Below are 15,833 nucleotides of genomic sequence, written 5' to 3' on the forward strand. Positions count from 1 at the left end.
CTTAACATTCAGTACACACTATTGCTAAACTTGCATTTTATACTTCAAAGTTCTGTAATTTCCTCATCTTTATTATGAATGATTTATGGAACATTCTGTTAAAGTAAACATTGATAGCATCAGGTAGTGTCTTCAGAACAAATGAAAATAATAATATTTCTGTCAAAAGTAGATGGAAATAATAATAAGACAATATCTGTGCCAAGTGCAACCCAAATTTTGTTATTAATGCATAAATTTTATTTATGTTTACAGTATACTGAAATACAAATACTGTGCACAGTAAAAATGATGTGTTAGAAGTTATGGCCTTTTGCTTATATCTCTAGTTAGTATGCATCAGCTGACATTTTTAATAAAATATTTATTGGGAATCTGGAAGAGTGTTACCATGAAATAACAACAGCCTCAGAAAGGATATAATCTGAGAATTACAGAGGTATTTATTACAGTCCTGAGTTACCTATGGGATTTCTAAAGTCTTCAAAGCAAATAAATTAATCATTCTAAGTGAACTGAAATTAAAATAAGAGAATGCTGAATTTAATTTTTTAGCTTACTTTAGAAGATGAAAATAGCCTCAGATATGATTGTAGGCTGTGCTTGGACTTATGTAATTTGCACTTGATGCTGTTATGGGGATGACAGAAAGAAAAGGCTCTCTATATACTGTGGAATTTACAAAACTAGATATAATAACTGAAATAATTGCATGAGTCTGGAAAATACACTCCTGAAAGCCTGGTACCCCTGCACCCTAAACCACTTTCCAAGTGCGGTACAGTAAAAAGCTTCTCTTTCTGAAATTGGTAAATATGGAACATTGCCTAGTTTTCAAAGAAAATAAAACTTCTTTATATTTTTGTGTACTTTTATATATGGATATACTTAAATACAAGTATCTGTGTCTGTCTGTACATGTGTCTGTTAATTTGTTTAAAAATTTTCAACCTGCTGGATAATATAATTCCCACTTGCCCTGGTAGAACCAAAGACCTTTTTAACCCTGCAAATTTTGTGACAGTAGGTGACCAGGGAGAAGTAAGGTATTATAAATGTTTCAAGGGAGGTCAAAGCTCCTTAAAATACCAAAGTACCTTAGATTTTTAAGCCTTTCTGTTGTCTGGGGGTTTTTTTTGGTTGTTTTTTTGGTTTTTTTTTTTTTTTTAATATAGCGAGTATAAGGGCTACTTCACCATGGTGTTTTTAACTTTATCAGTTTTGGTTTTTACTTTAAGAATACTACCTTAAACAATTTTAGAAATGGAGCTCCATGCTCAGCAGTCATTTGTTAAGTTCCTACAAATCACACATAAATAAATGTGAGTACCATAAATACTCTGGCTTTCTCTTCATCAATGGCATTTCATTTTTATTTCTTTAGACTGACTCTTTGTTTACAAAAATCTAAGTTAGTTATCAGTGCTGATTATGTATTTTGGGCATTCCTGGCATAGGCATTAACTATTGAATATAGTAAAGATTTGAGTATAATCTAGTACTTGTAGAATAGCAATTTAGATTCACTATTTTTCTCTTAGTTTCTGTATGGTGACAACAGATTTTTTTGAGGCTTATGTTTTCATGGTTAATTTCTTAGGCTTCATATCAATTTCTGGTATAGTTTTTATAAGATACACCATTGTAATATAAGTATTGTCCTATTTTCCCATGTAATTTTCACTAGCACTCTGCATATATAGCTTTTTCCAGATCCTTTTTCAGATATTCCCTCTTGCCCACTGACAGGTAATGAAATACAATATGCTAGGTCAGAGCTTTTGCCCCTGATCCAATTTTGGATGACCCCTTTGAAAAGATATGGGGCAAGGGATTGTTGTCAGAGCAGTGAAATTTGGAAACCTCTGTGAGTCTGTGACAATTAAGTTAGAGATGCTTGCCAAAGTTTGGGTTTTTTTCTTCAAATTCAGCTTAATCAGCATAGAGTTGATAATAACTGCAGATTGTAACAGCAGGTTGAGGGCTTCTTGGCATGTCTAACGATAAAATAGACTACTGCAAAGTGTAAACTACATATCAAGCCATAAATTGAATGACTTTATTGTTTCATTCTGTGTCCCCTGATTGAAAAACACATAAAATAAAAATCCTATCTTTGCCTTTTATTCAAAAACCTTCTTGTAAGACCCTTCTGTTCAATTTCATCATCCAGTTAATTACTTGTCTTTGTTGCTATGGTCCTTGGGTATATGAAGGAATCTTCTGATTACTATTGCATAACTTGAATTTCTGAAGTTGATCCATTCTGAAATTAATATCTTCAGAAATACTTGTGTGTAATACTTGAATATATCAGACCTGTGATCATATTGCTTTGGAAAAGACAATAAGTTAAATTTATACATCACAGAGAAAATGCTGAGAAGTCATATTTTTTAGTTCAGGCTACTTTAGATGCATGTTTGGGATCATGCAAAAGACTAAAACGAGGAACCGAAAATTTCCAGATCAAATACCTTAATTAGATGCTTAAAATAGTGTAAACACCTCTTATCAGGTAGTAACAAAGAGACCATTTGTGAATGATAAGCCAAAGAGGAATTAGCATCCTACCATTACTAGATCTGGACAATCCTACCATTGTCCAAACATGCTATATTTATATATATATATATATGGGAATATAGCTTTAGAATGAGCTATATAGTCCTTTAAAATCTGTTCTGCAGATGTAAGGCATTAGGTAGCTTACAACATGTACTCAGTTATGGAAAAATGTGGGCCAGGTGGAGTGAAATGGATGGGAGAATGGTCAGAGATCAAAGGAGCAGAATTTCTGGGGAGAGAGAAAGAGACACTGCTTGACTTGAAGAGGACACTAAAGGCACAGACCTATAAGAGGAATAGAATAAATTTGTTTCGGTACTCCTGATGCATTGTAATAGTAATGACCCTACTTGGTAACAGTGGAAAATGTGTTTCCCTAGTGTAACTGATCTCTTTGTGGCTATGTGGTCTCTATTACTGCACACCTTTTATAATCAGTCTAAAGAACAAAAAAGGTGTCAGGTTTGCTATAAATAGTTTTGGGACGGAGCTACACAGGTGATTTCTTGAGTAGTAGTCCAACCCTATGAATCTGGGAAAGTCACCCCATTGTTTAAACAAAACTAAAAATACTGAGCTATACTCAAAGACTGTGTATGTGACAGAATTGTTTTTCGTCAACCTTTTCCTCACTCTTTTTGCTTTTAATTTCCATAGTTTATTGTGCTACTTCATTGCAATTTTCCAGCATGTACTGGAAAATGGCTCTCACTGAAGAGCAGAGAAAACTGGAAAAACATGCCTCTTTTATAGGATGTTTACTTGAAACTTTGAGACTAGTGGCTCCTCACAGGGTGTTCTTTTGTGGCTCAGTAAGTGGAGCACCATATCTGTAATGTTACACTGTGGAAAAGTCATCAGATAAAGCTAAATTGTATGTAGAGTCAAAGCTAAATTATATGAGTCAGGAATATTAAGAAAGTGTTTCACTCTACAGCATTACCCCTGTTACAGCACTGGAGATATTAACACAGACTAGTTACAACATAGAGATGATCAAACCCCATCATAGGTTGGTTTCCAGTCTGTGCACTTCTCACTAAGCACTTACAGTTCAGCAATTGCTAATTGGAATTTTGGATTGCTTCTGAATCTAGGCAGCTTTAAAAAGATGTTGGTATGATATAAAACACACTAGCTCTTGACCATAAATTACTTTACTTGGGTTGGGGGGGTATCTTTGTACCTTCTGTGAAGGCCTGGGTTTTGTCCCTTTTTCATGATCGTTATATCTCTGTTAGTGGTTTGTTCAAATGAAGTCTCAGTTATTATATTTTTTTCTGGTTATCCTTGTTACATGTGTACTTATACTGTTTTTTTTTTTTATTGATTATATAAACATAAATAGACATGGATCTTCTTCCTTGTCTTGCTTTGTAAATTCTATTAGGAAAAAGAATGGTACTTTCAATATAATCTGTCGAGAGAGAAATATCTACCTTTTTTCTTTTTTTTTAATAACCTCTTTGCAGGGAGGGAGATGGGGAAAGTAACTCCCTTGATTCAATTTTAAGCATTAAAAAATATTTCAAGTTTCATGCATTAGTCTCTTTTTGCTTTCCTTCCAGAAAACCTTGCTGAATGTGTAGCTGTCTCTGCCTTGGAAAAGACAATTAGGACTAGGTGATTTTTTTTTTTTTAATGCTGGATTTTCTTTTTTATTTCCAGAGAGTCAGGTTTGCCGTAGTTAATCCAATCTCATGTGATATTGCTATGCTGGGTGAATGCTGTTCAGGAGAAATAAAAGAAAAATTCAGCACTTTTAAATGCAGGGTAGAGATGAGAGCATGGCAAAAATGTAGAACTTTTTGTATCTGACACTGAACTAGCAAAAAGCATGACACCTGCAGTGAGGAATTATCACTGTTTGCATTCAGAAAGCTGGCTACTCTTCTTGCTCTAGCAGTTTATATACCAATATAACCTTTCGGGGTTATAGATGTAGAAATATCGATAATTATGTGAGAATTCAGGGAAAAGGTTGTTCTCTAGATTTGTAATTTTATGTGAGTGTAGGGATTGACAGATTTTATTGAGCTGAGGTTTGTCTTGCGTGTCCTTCTGTCAACAATAGCTAGCACAAATAGCTGGTTTGGAAGGCATCACAGCTCCTTGGAGGCAGAATAGGAGAATTTGTAATCCTGTTCATCACTGGCCTGTGCTTTTATATGGATTGATTTAAGCCTGGAAATATCAAGCTCTATATAATTTGCAAAAGCAAAGATACTTTCCAGCGGTTCTCATTACTTGGACTACTGTTGTCTGCACTAATATTCAGGTGTTCCTTCAATCTTTCTAAACTTTTGTTGTTCACACATTCTGCTGCAAAATATTTTCAAAATGTTACTTTATGAAAAAATTTTAAAAAATTGAATTAGCTTCATTTTTATTTTTGGGATCACCTGTGTTACTGTAAGAGGAACTGATAAACTTTCTTCCCTATTGTACTGATTTTAATAAATACAGCTGTTTTCTTGTTGCACTCTGTCTTTTTTTATTACTCTTCATAAGATTGTGTCCATTTGTATGATTCTTACTATCCTTCCTTAAATCCCACCTAATTCTCACTATCAAGTTTGGAACAAGCTACTTGTTAATTCAGAGGAAGTTACGTTTCTCATTTATAAGAAAAGTACTGCAACTTTTTCACAGGTGTTTTTCTCTAGTCCTTATACAATATCTTGTTTCCTTGATTTGACCATAGCTGCACCTTTATTTTCATAGTGAAAGTCAAATCCATTTTATAAACTGATTCTGACAACTTAAAATCTTTGCCATTTGTATGAATATGAGCAATCTTGGTTTTAAAAGGAATTTTTATTCTGAATAACCAGGTTAGACCTTTCACTTAAAAAAAAATTAAATAGTCCCTAAATTCTGGAATTATGGTTGCATAAATCTTGCGATACTCTAGTGGACACATGACTCAGTACACAATGTTCTATTATTTTGTTTTCTTCTTTCTTTATTTTACAGTTCAGAATTTAACTTCACAGGGAATGGCAGGAGCTATGCATTTCTGCAAATATCATTGCTTTTCTTGGGATCCCATTTCTCCAATATCTTGGATCTATACTAGAAATCAAGTTTCCATTCTAGCCATCCCTTACTGATACTGATGTGAGAAGATATGTTTTGGTAATCTAGAAAAATAGAGAAAAGTCTATTTATACATAATCTAAAGACAGATTTTTGGTCCCCCTTGTGTAATGTGGGATGCTCTAAACCACACAAAAACATATAACATTTAACCATTTATAAATCTTCTGAACAGCTATGTTTATAGGACAGATCTGGATCTTTTCTGAGTTTTTTTTTTAATCTGATTTAATCTCATACCCTTATTAAGGTGTTGTAATTCAACCATGTGAAAAATAAGACAGCTCTCTGGAAAAACAGAATCACAGAATTGTTTAGGTTAGAAAAGACCTTTAAGAGATCATCAAGTCCAATTGTAAACCCAGCACTGCTAAGTGCACCACAAAATCATCTTCCTAAATTCCACACCTAGATGTCTTCTAAATATCTCTAGGCATAGTGACTCATCTATTTCTCTGGGCAGACTGTTTCAATACTTCTCAACCCTTTCTTTCTGTGAAGGAATTTTTCCTAATATCCAGTTTAAACCTCTCCTGGCACCTGAGCCTGAGGCCATTTCTTCTTGTCTCATTACCTGTTACCTGGGAGAAGAGACCAAACCCCACCTGACTGCAGGCTCCTTTCAGGGAGTTGTACCATGTAAAAAGGTCACCTCTGGACCTACTTTTTTCCAGGCTAAAAAAAATCCCAACTCCTTCAAGGGCTCCTCATAAGACTGATGTCCCTGAAATTGACTGTAAGTGCCTAAATTTTTATTTTAAACCCATGTGAACCCATGGGGACATTGGAGCATCATTAATAGTAGCAAGAAGTTGAGGACAATCATCTGCTATTTCATGTTTGTCTAATGTACTCCGTTGGGAAATTTCCCAGGTTTGCCCTTTTTCTTTGTACCAACAGCAATTGTATTATCACCCTAGAAAAAAAAGTATAGGCTGCAAAAAAAAATAATAGGCTGCAAAGATGACCTTCACAATTTTTTTTTTTTTTTTTTTTTAAAGGAGATAGAAATAGCATTTAAAGATCCTGGTATGTTAATTTAAAAATGCCTACCAACAAAGTACTTACTTTAAAGGAATGATTCAACACCATTATTATTAGAAAATATAGAATGACTAATGTGACTCTTATTTTCTTAATTTTATTTTTCTTCTCCTTTATATCCTTTTCTACATTTGTCTTCTTTAATATTCACTGTGGATGCCCAGTTATACCCACAAGTGGAAGTGAGGCTGGGAAGCTTATGCTTGCTGAGGAAACATCAGCATGTTTTGCCAAAGTGTGTGATGGGCAATTATGTGGGTTCAGGGTAATTTTTTTCTTAAATATTCTATTTGTGTTTTCTTGTGGGTGGGTTTTTTTGAGGGTAGATTATTTGTGTTTTAGAACAATATTAATGAAATTTTTTCAGGAAAGGAACAGAACCCGAAACACATTATTCATTTATTTAAAGTATGTGAAAACTGAAGAGGTGACACTTTGAACTTAGTTTAAGACTATTTCAAGCTTGCCCTGGCTTTATATTCACTGCTTGGTTGTGTTCCAGCTGTGCTTGCTGCTGAGGGATGTGATCACACAGGAGAATGGTCTGGAGTGACTGGAGACGTCAAGTTACAAGTGCTTTGTACTGTCCTGATCCTATGCAATTTCTGATGCATTTGTGGCATCTGCAGCTACTAGGAGTAGTGGTAATTGCCATTTGTCATGAAATGGTCTGTAAAAATACAAAAGCATTTCACTGAATAGAGGATAGGATGCAGAATTCAGTTAGAAGCCTTCCAGCTGATGAGGATGAGGCACTGCTTCCTTTCTCCCCCTGTCCTCTTCTCCCTTCTCCCTGAGCCCATTCACAAATGGATCTGGTATGTAAGTAATAAGCTCAACTAAAAAATAAGGGAATAAAATAATATTAATTTTAAAAGTAGATGGAAAAGAAGGGAATTAATCCAGGGATGGGGAAAAAAATTAAAATACCAGAAGAAAGGAAGCAGGAGTAGAAAAGTCAATTGGGCCTTTAACTTTTAGAGAAGGAAGGGTCCTTTGCCAATTCTAGAAGAAGAAAAAGAGACAAAGCTGACAAAAGACTTTTTTTTAACTACTCCACTGTTTTAATTTTTAAAAGCAGTTTTTTAAAAATGTAAGTTTAAAAGAAAACAAATTGAGGAAGCTGTGCATGTTGCATTTTATTTACTTTTTTGTTTTGTTTTGTAGGTTTTTTTTTTCAAAAATAATACAACTAAGGCAAAAAATATAATAAAACTCTTATTTTATGGTATTATATAATGGTTTCAATTGGAAGGGACTTGAAAGATCATCCAGTTCCACCCCCCTTGCCCTGGGCAGGAATTCCATCCACTAGACCAGTTTACTCAATGACTCATCCTACCTGGCCTTGTAACTGCCAGGGATGAAGCATCCTCAACTTCTCTGGGAAACTTGTTCCAATTTCTCACCACCCTCACAGGAAAGAAATTCTTCTAGATATCTAATGGAATTTCTCCTCTTTCAGTTTCAACCTGTTACTCTTTGTCCTATCACTGCAGTTCCTGATGAATGACTAATGTAATTTTTAGAAGTTAGATTTACATAAAATAAATTATCACTTTGGATTAAGCATTTTCACATTTTCAAAATTCAAGTTAATTATCAATTATTTGTATTCTATACTTAAACAGTTTCTTTTACATGAGGTCCACGAATAAGAGAAATTGTACTGCAAATTTATCTTACAGTAGAAATAAACGGATCTAAGGAGTTTAATTGCTAGAAATTATTCTTGAATTTGTTTTGAATTTAGCAAATATTTCCATATATTTCCCTTTCTGCTCAGTAGATTAGGGGTTTCAATCCTCCTTGCAATTAAAATTTTTCAAACATAGTGCTACAGACTATGCATTACTGAAAAGGAAGGTACATTTATGTTTGATTGGTGCTGTTTGGCTTCATAAAAGATATTTAAATACTCACAGAGCTAATGATATATGCTCTCACTTTATAGAGAACTGAGCTACATCAGTTTGAATTCATCTTTGCAGTATCTGCTCCAGACTGCATCCTAAGCACCATCTTACAGAGCACTGATGGATGGGCAGCTCCCAGTCCTGCCTGTTGGTGTTATGCTTCATGATATACTTCATATTCATGCAGCAGGGACTAGGAATGGGCATGTACTGCACTGCTGCAGCCAGTAGATTATAACGTAATTTCTGTCTGTGGCTCAGTGAGTACGTAAGTATGTTGTACAAAGGTGGAATATACTCCACAAAAGACACTGAAGATTTCTCCTCCCCTATGCTTGATGATGTGGATTCAGTCATTTCAGGGAAGGTAAAAAAACTGACTGGGTTTTCAGCAGAACAAAATGGGTGCCCAAATAAAGTGCCCTGTTGTGCATCACAGGCTCATGCCCACATCCTTCCCATTTCAGTTGCATTGGTTTTTTATAGATCCCTCAGTCGGTGAATAGTTTGCTCCATGTTTTTGCTGCCCACTTCCCATTTGGGATCTAAATTTAAAAAAATGAAGCATTTGCTAAGCTATAATCTTGGCCAAGTACTTGCTACTGGTGGTATAGTTATTACAATTATTTCTTATTGTTATTATTGTTCGGGGAAAAATTACAAATTACCTAAATATGCAATGTACAGGTTTTCTACAAGTACATAAACATGCTCAGGAATGCTATAATGGGGAAGCTAATTTGAAAGGAAGTGAGAAGAGAATTTAGGTGTAGTTAAGTAGCAAATAGAGGTCAGCTGAACTGGAGCATGTGAATAAAATTAAAGGGAGTAAGCAAGAAATGGTTATTTACTTATGCAAATTGCTGTCCTTCTATTTTGTACAATACCTGAATCTGCTTATTATCTCCTATGGCAAAGACTAATACTGGCTTTTTCTTTTCTGTTCTCCACCCCATCATATCCCTCTTGTTTTTGTTTTTTGCTTATAAAGTTTTATATCCTCTTAGGCTTTAATATAATTCTGTTTACCTCTTGTGAAATAGGTTTCTGCAGGCTTATTTGAAAAGCCAGTTCTTTCTGTAACTACAATTGCTTAGCAATAATCTCCTTTAGGTGGAATTTAGGGTATTCGAATACTCTTATAATTTTATTAATCAACATTTATAGCCACATTATGGTAGAATTTTTACTAATACCTTTGTATTAGCTATTGAACTTGTTTAAGTCAGCTGTACTTTATCCCCGTAATTGCAGCCTTTTTTAATAACCTCATTATTTTGGGCTTTGTCCTTGTGCAAGTCTTACTCTTCTCTTGAATTTCTGAAATAGTAACTCCTGCTGTATGTCTTTAACATTTGTGCAGGATGTCATGTTGTCATCCTTATCACTAAGACGTTACTAAAGTTTTAAATCCACTCATCCCACTCCTTTTATATATGATCTACAAAATAAACATAGGTTGTGCTTCTGCTAGTTTGTTGGTATGTATGCTTGTGCATAGTCATTTAAAGTTATCTCCAGTAGCCAGTCCTCAAGAGCTGGATAATTGAAGTCTTTCCCTTCATTTTTGATGTTTTTTAGTTTTGCCTGATTTATGGGAAACGGCTGAATACTCTCCTCTGAAAGCAAGTCTGTCTGCTCATTATGTGCCAAATATCAAATGCACATTTTGTTCATGGAGGTGTTTCTAGGAGCATTTCATCTGCTGTAGAAACAAACAAACAAACAAACAAACAAACAAAAAAAAGACCATGCAAGTGGCCATGAAGGGTTCAAGAATTAATTTGAGAAGCCTTAAAAAAATCTTTGTTCAACTTATCAGTAGAATCAGTATTTAGTGTCTGTTGATTTTCAAATTTTTGTCACCTGGTCCAGTTGTGTCCCTCCCAGGACCCTGCCACTCCCAGCCCCTTAATGTTGGGGGAGTGTTGAGAGACACCACAGATGCTGTGCCAGCTCTGCTCAGCAGTAGCCAGAACACTGCTGTGTTTACAGCACCTTTCCAGATACTGATGCAAAGCACAGCACTGTGAGGACTGCTATGGGAAAATGAGCTCCATCTTACCCAGAGCAAACATGCAACTTCTTTAAACAGAGGGATCATCCCCCTCAAAGGTCAGTAGCATTAGGAGATGGAAGACAGAAGTCTAAAAGGAGAATAAGATGGAACTTCTTGTTTTCCATCAAAGTGTTCTGTTCTAAATATCACCTTTATATTTTAATTTCCTTCAGTTTTGAAAAATGAAATTCAAGCTGCTTATCCCCTAAAATACACTCGACAGTAAGGACTATGTATGAATCAGAGCTTTGAGAATTTTAGCAGTGCTGTTCAAAGGTCACCCCTGCCTCCTTGTTTTTAAAATGTTGCATCAATTATTAAGATGGAGACAGTATTGATGTAACTCTTTGGACTGAGTCACCAGATTTGCTGTCCTTCATTCCGTCAAAGTCTATACTTAGGTGGTTGAGATCTTAAGCCTTGCAGGGGATGCTGCAAAATAGTTCTCAATACCAGTGCTGGGATCAAATTCTTGGTTCAGGCCTCTGTTCTTTTTTTGAAAACACAGCTACTGTAACAGGTGGTTGATTTTTTTTTTTGCATACTGTTGTTCAGTCCGTAAGTAATAGAAAATGTTTTTTGTTTTTTTTTTTTCCAGAAAAATCATGCATTAGTTAAAATACTTATATCAACTATTATTGGATACCTTCAAGTGGATGTGATTCAGCTAGTACATAGTCAAGGAAGGGTTGCTGTGAGCTGATCAGCAATGAATATGAACACAAGGCTTCGGAACTGACAGTTGTCAACAAGAGCAGTACTAAATAAGTCTGATTTCCTTTGTTCAGGTTCTTCTTCTCCCTGGGGCATGCCCGACCATCAGGGAGCTATTTATCACTCTCAGTTTCATTGGCCATGGCAGATAAAGCAGCCACAGCAGCAGCTGGGGGAGATTTAGATTTCAAGCTGGGAAGAATGACAGGTGACTAGGGAAAGCAGAGCAGTAATCAAATACATGGCAGCAAGCGTGCCATTTACTTGAAGCCAGTACTACATGACAACATCTCTTTTGGACATGCAAGTAGTTATCAAAGTTGCAGCAGTAGCAATCTTCACTATTTCTCATGCAGAAGAACATTTTTCCATCACTTAACTGCGGTTTAACACACTTAAATGAGAAGTAAGAGGGCAACCAGCAAGGGTCTGTTTGTACAGTAGACTTCAATTAGATCCCAGTATCAGGCTAAGTCTGTAAGTCTGTGAAGACAAGAATTAGGATTTATAAAAAAGATTTATTTTGTGGTTTTGCTTTCTTTGGGATGTTTTGTACTCTGACTTTGGCTCCATTTCTTCCCCTATATTTTATAAAGGTCTATGCATTCTGAGAGGATGATACAGATAGCCGCTCTGAAACCCTGCAATGTGTATATTGGTGATCTGTGTTAACATGGTAAATCATTCTTACAACAGATTGCGATTTTCTGCAGTGGGAACTAAGAATTTAACAATGCCACTGCTCTTCTGAGAATAAGGCTGGGTTATCTATCAGTGCCAACTGCTGAATCAAGCCAACTAGCCAAGTGTTAGCAAATTATCCTTGGAAGTTATTTATACTGTCACTTTGTCAAGTCTGACAGAGAAGTCATTTATTTAGCCATGCGTATGTAATAGCAATTCTATTTAATTTCTTTCCTGTACAGTGCGGACCTATTACAACCTAAATTCTCTGGTGATATTCTCTAAAATGTGCAAAAGTAGCACAACTCTTGATTAGATTCTACTGGCCTAAGGACAAAAAGAACTACTGCTTTTCCCTGTAGCATGTTTCTCTCCTTATTCATGTATGGCTTTTGCTAGTCCAGTGACCTTTGGGACATTAAATACACCACCATTTTGCCATTTATTTTTTCAAATGCTGTAGATATAAAGTGTTTTAAATTCTTAATTATTTCCTTTGAATCATTTTTGGAGTGATTACACATATTTCTATCTCTCAAATATGTAGTCAGGTGAATATGGCATGCTTGAAAAACCAGCAAGAAATTGATGAAATGATTGTGGGGGTTGGTGCATAGCATTTCAATAATGGTATTTATTGACAGGCTGTGTCTAGTTCTGCACATGGTACTGCTCTAGCATGGATTGTTCAAGTACAACATGTAGTAGTGGAGCAGGGAATGGGGGCTTCCTCCAAGGAAGTAACACAGATAACAAAGACCACATTACTGGACAGATATTATTTGGTGGTTAGCTTCCTTCGTATCTAAGTAAGTATGACAGTATGCCTAAAGTAATTTTAAGAGCCATCTGCAAGAATTTTGTTTTCAGTTTGCAGGACTTTCAGGATCTCAACAATAAATGAGCTTTATTTGTTGAATGTTTTCTAGAATAGTTTCATTGAAATTGATGGAACAATTGCTTTGTACACTGTATATTAAAAAGTCTAAGAAAAATAACTAAGCTGTTTTGCACCAGGAGCATTGTCTTTTGATTAGCTTTTAGAAGTGTTTCAGAGGCTTTTCCCTCCTAAAGCTATCTGTCTGTAAACGGATGCTTGGATAGCTGAATTCATTATGATAAAAAAGGGTATTTGGTTCTGCTTGCTTAGATATTGTGAAATGAAAAATAAACACTCAGTATCTGTTCATTAAGAGAAGAAATCTCAGTAAAATATAATCTTTCTTTTGCTTGCTGCCAAATATTTACTAGTTTCCTTTGGGATGCTTGCTTGCATTTTCTGATTTGTTAGCAAATGGTCATTCAGACTTTAAGAGCTAGCCCCACAGAGGTATTAAGTATAGGCTAGTCATTTTTTTTTTCACAGGAAACTGGGAATCTAAATAAATGTTAAGGTCTAATACTCTATAACTGAGATGAGTACTAGGGATGAATTAAACAAAGCAGCATGGGTGGGAGGGAGAAATGCTGACAGGGAAGCTTAAGGGTAGTGGTACTGATTGATTCCCTCCTGATAAAATGAGACATTGGTAATGTAGTTCTTTGCTACCAGGTTAATTCACCAATTCTTCCTTTTTAGATCCTGTTCTTATAACAGGAAAAAGCTGAAAGGCAATTCTGGTTGCTGACATTTGCATAACTTGAAAGAAATTCAGTTATCTGAACTTCCTTCTGTTGCCTGTAGAAGAGGTTATATACCTGCAGTCGTATGCAGACTTATGCACATGAGAAGCTTAGTTTCATGGAAAATTTTACTTTCATTTAATCACTTTTTTTTTTATTTCTGTGTATACTCTGGTATTTTATTAGGCATAAGTTTTGTGGTCAAAGAAGGGGAAGGTTATAGCAGAGGAAAGCATTTTGTGAGTCAGTGAGGCTGTAAAACTCACCTGGTGATTCTCCTGGTCACCTGTCCCAATGCTGTATTTCCAGAGTTGTTTATGAGCTGCAGAAACAGAGAGCAGAATGTTAGCAGAATGGCAATGCAGGATTTATGCCAAAAGAAAACACAGTCAGCTGATTACTGTGTTTTATAATACATACTTGTGTCACCAGATCATTTGTTGAAGTGACAGAACAGAAGTAATAATAAATATCCTCCAAAAGTATACACATAACTCAGTTTCAAACTCCCATGGAAAGAAATGTAAGTGTGACTTTAAGTGGGAATCTCAGCTAAAATTTGTGCTTCATTTAGAAGAGGACCTAGACAACCTGATAAACCCACCCCTTGCTACTTATAATTGCCAGTACTCTGATAAAGCCAAAAGTGCAAGCTGATTTAGATCTCTACATTACAGGAATTTACAGTGAAAAAAGATTTTGCCTGAACTCCAGGATGGACATGTGTGTGTTATGCTGGACAGTGGCTGCTGAGAAGTGGCAGTTTTGGCTCTATATTTAATCCCAAGTTCTTTGGTGATCAACTTCCAGAGTGCTTACTTGCCTCCCTTCCTTTCAGATGTAGAAATAGGCATCTGACTTATTTGGAAATGTAAGTTTCTGTTTCTTTGTCATATTTTTAACTTAGCAGTAACTAAGCAGATTCTCAGTTATATGCCTCAGTGTCCACTAATAGACTCTCACAAAGAATGCAATGCTATCACAGAAGTGTCTAATTAGGGTCTCTGGATGAAGGCTATTTCTATTGGATTCATACCAGCGCTGCCTTGCAGGACAGACTTTCCTGGGGAAGAACAAGCCATGCACTAGTATATGTGGAGGGGCAGCTAGCAGGAAATCATCTTAGAAAAAGAGGATCTAGGGGTCTAGGCTGGAACCTTGGGGATCTGTGTTTCATGTCTTCAGAAGAACTGACCTTTGTGTGCCATCATATTTTCTGCTCAGACTACAAGTGTGACCCCATAAGCCTCCTTGCTTCAACCAATATCAAACATATCAAATAGCTACTTTTGGTCCTCGACTCAGCTACTGCCTAGAGATTGCAGCTGCTAAAATTATACTGATGTGTTAATTTTGCTTCAAGGTTTTGTCAGGAACATCTATTATTTTTATAGGGTTTTGTATGGATTTATTACCAAGAAGCGGGTCACAATTGATATCTCCATTTTCTGAAAAATCAAGCTAACTTGCCAAACTTCATAGAAGAGGATAATACTTTATTTAATTAGCACTAGGATAATAATTTATTTAATTTTTAAAAATTTTTCAAATTGCATTGGTAAGTTAAGATTTTTTAAATAAAGAAACAGCTGTATCAGCCAGTGGTAAAATAAAAGTCCAGGATGCATAAACATTCAGTTTGGTACTGGGTCAGAAATGTACCTTAAGATGTTGAGGAGGTTCTGGTAAGTGAAATAAATTCCAGAATTTGAGGAGGTTCTGGTAAGTGAAATAAAACAATGATCTTTTTTTTTCTTATTTATGTGAAAAATGCTTTTTTTTTTTTAAATTCAGTCTTTCTGTCTCCTCTGTTGGGAAAATTCTCAAAACATTTTTCTCCTGTGTATAAATACATGGCTTGATATTTTGAACAAGTGCTGGTTCATAATTAACATAAAACTCAACACGTGCCAATGCACTAGTTTTTCCTACTGATTTTGCCAGGAATGAAATTTTTTTTTGTGGAAACCTACGAACAACTGGGCCAATTTTGAAATATTCTCTTTCCATCTTAACATTAGCTCAATGTGTTGCTCTTACTGGGACTACCAGCTGATGAGTTGTCCAGTTTTCCTTGTTAATTTCTATTGCAGTATTCTTTCACTCTTCCATAGATTAAAATTTTA

The 15,833-nt window shown here is 35.5% G+C and overlaps 1 long non-coding RNA gene across 1 annotated transcript in view; it reads right to left on the bottom strand.

Moving 5' to 3' along the window:
* The window catches only part of LOC140683695 (uncharacterized), a 26,666-nt gene extending 12,409 nt beyond the window's left edge, over positions 1 to 14,257 (bottom strand). Inside the window, exon 1 of the long non-coding RNA XR_012055025.1 lies at positions 13,974 to 14,257. This is a non-coding gene — a long non-coding RNA (uncharacterized lncRNA). The remainder of the gene's footprint in view (positions 1 to 13,973) is intronic.
* Positions 14,258 to 15,833: the final 1,576 nt, after the last annotated feature.

The sequence above is a fragment of the Taeniopygia guttata genome, chromosome 3 (genome assembly GCF_048771995.1).
Source record: "Taeniopygia guttata chromosome 3, bTaeGut7.mat, whole genome shotgun sequence".
In the NCBI taxonomy this organism is placed as follows: Eukaryota; Metazoa; Chordata; class Aves; order Passeriformes; family Estrildidae; genus Taeniopygia; species Taeniopygia guttata.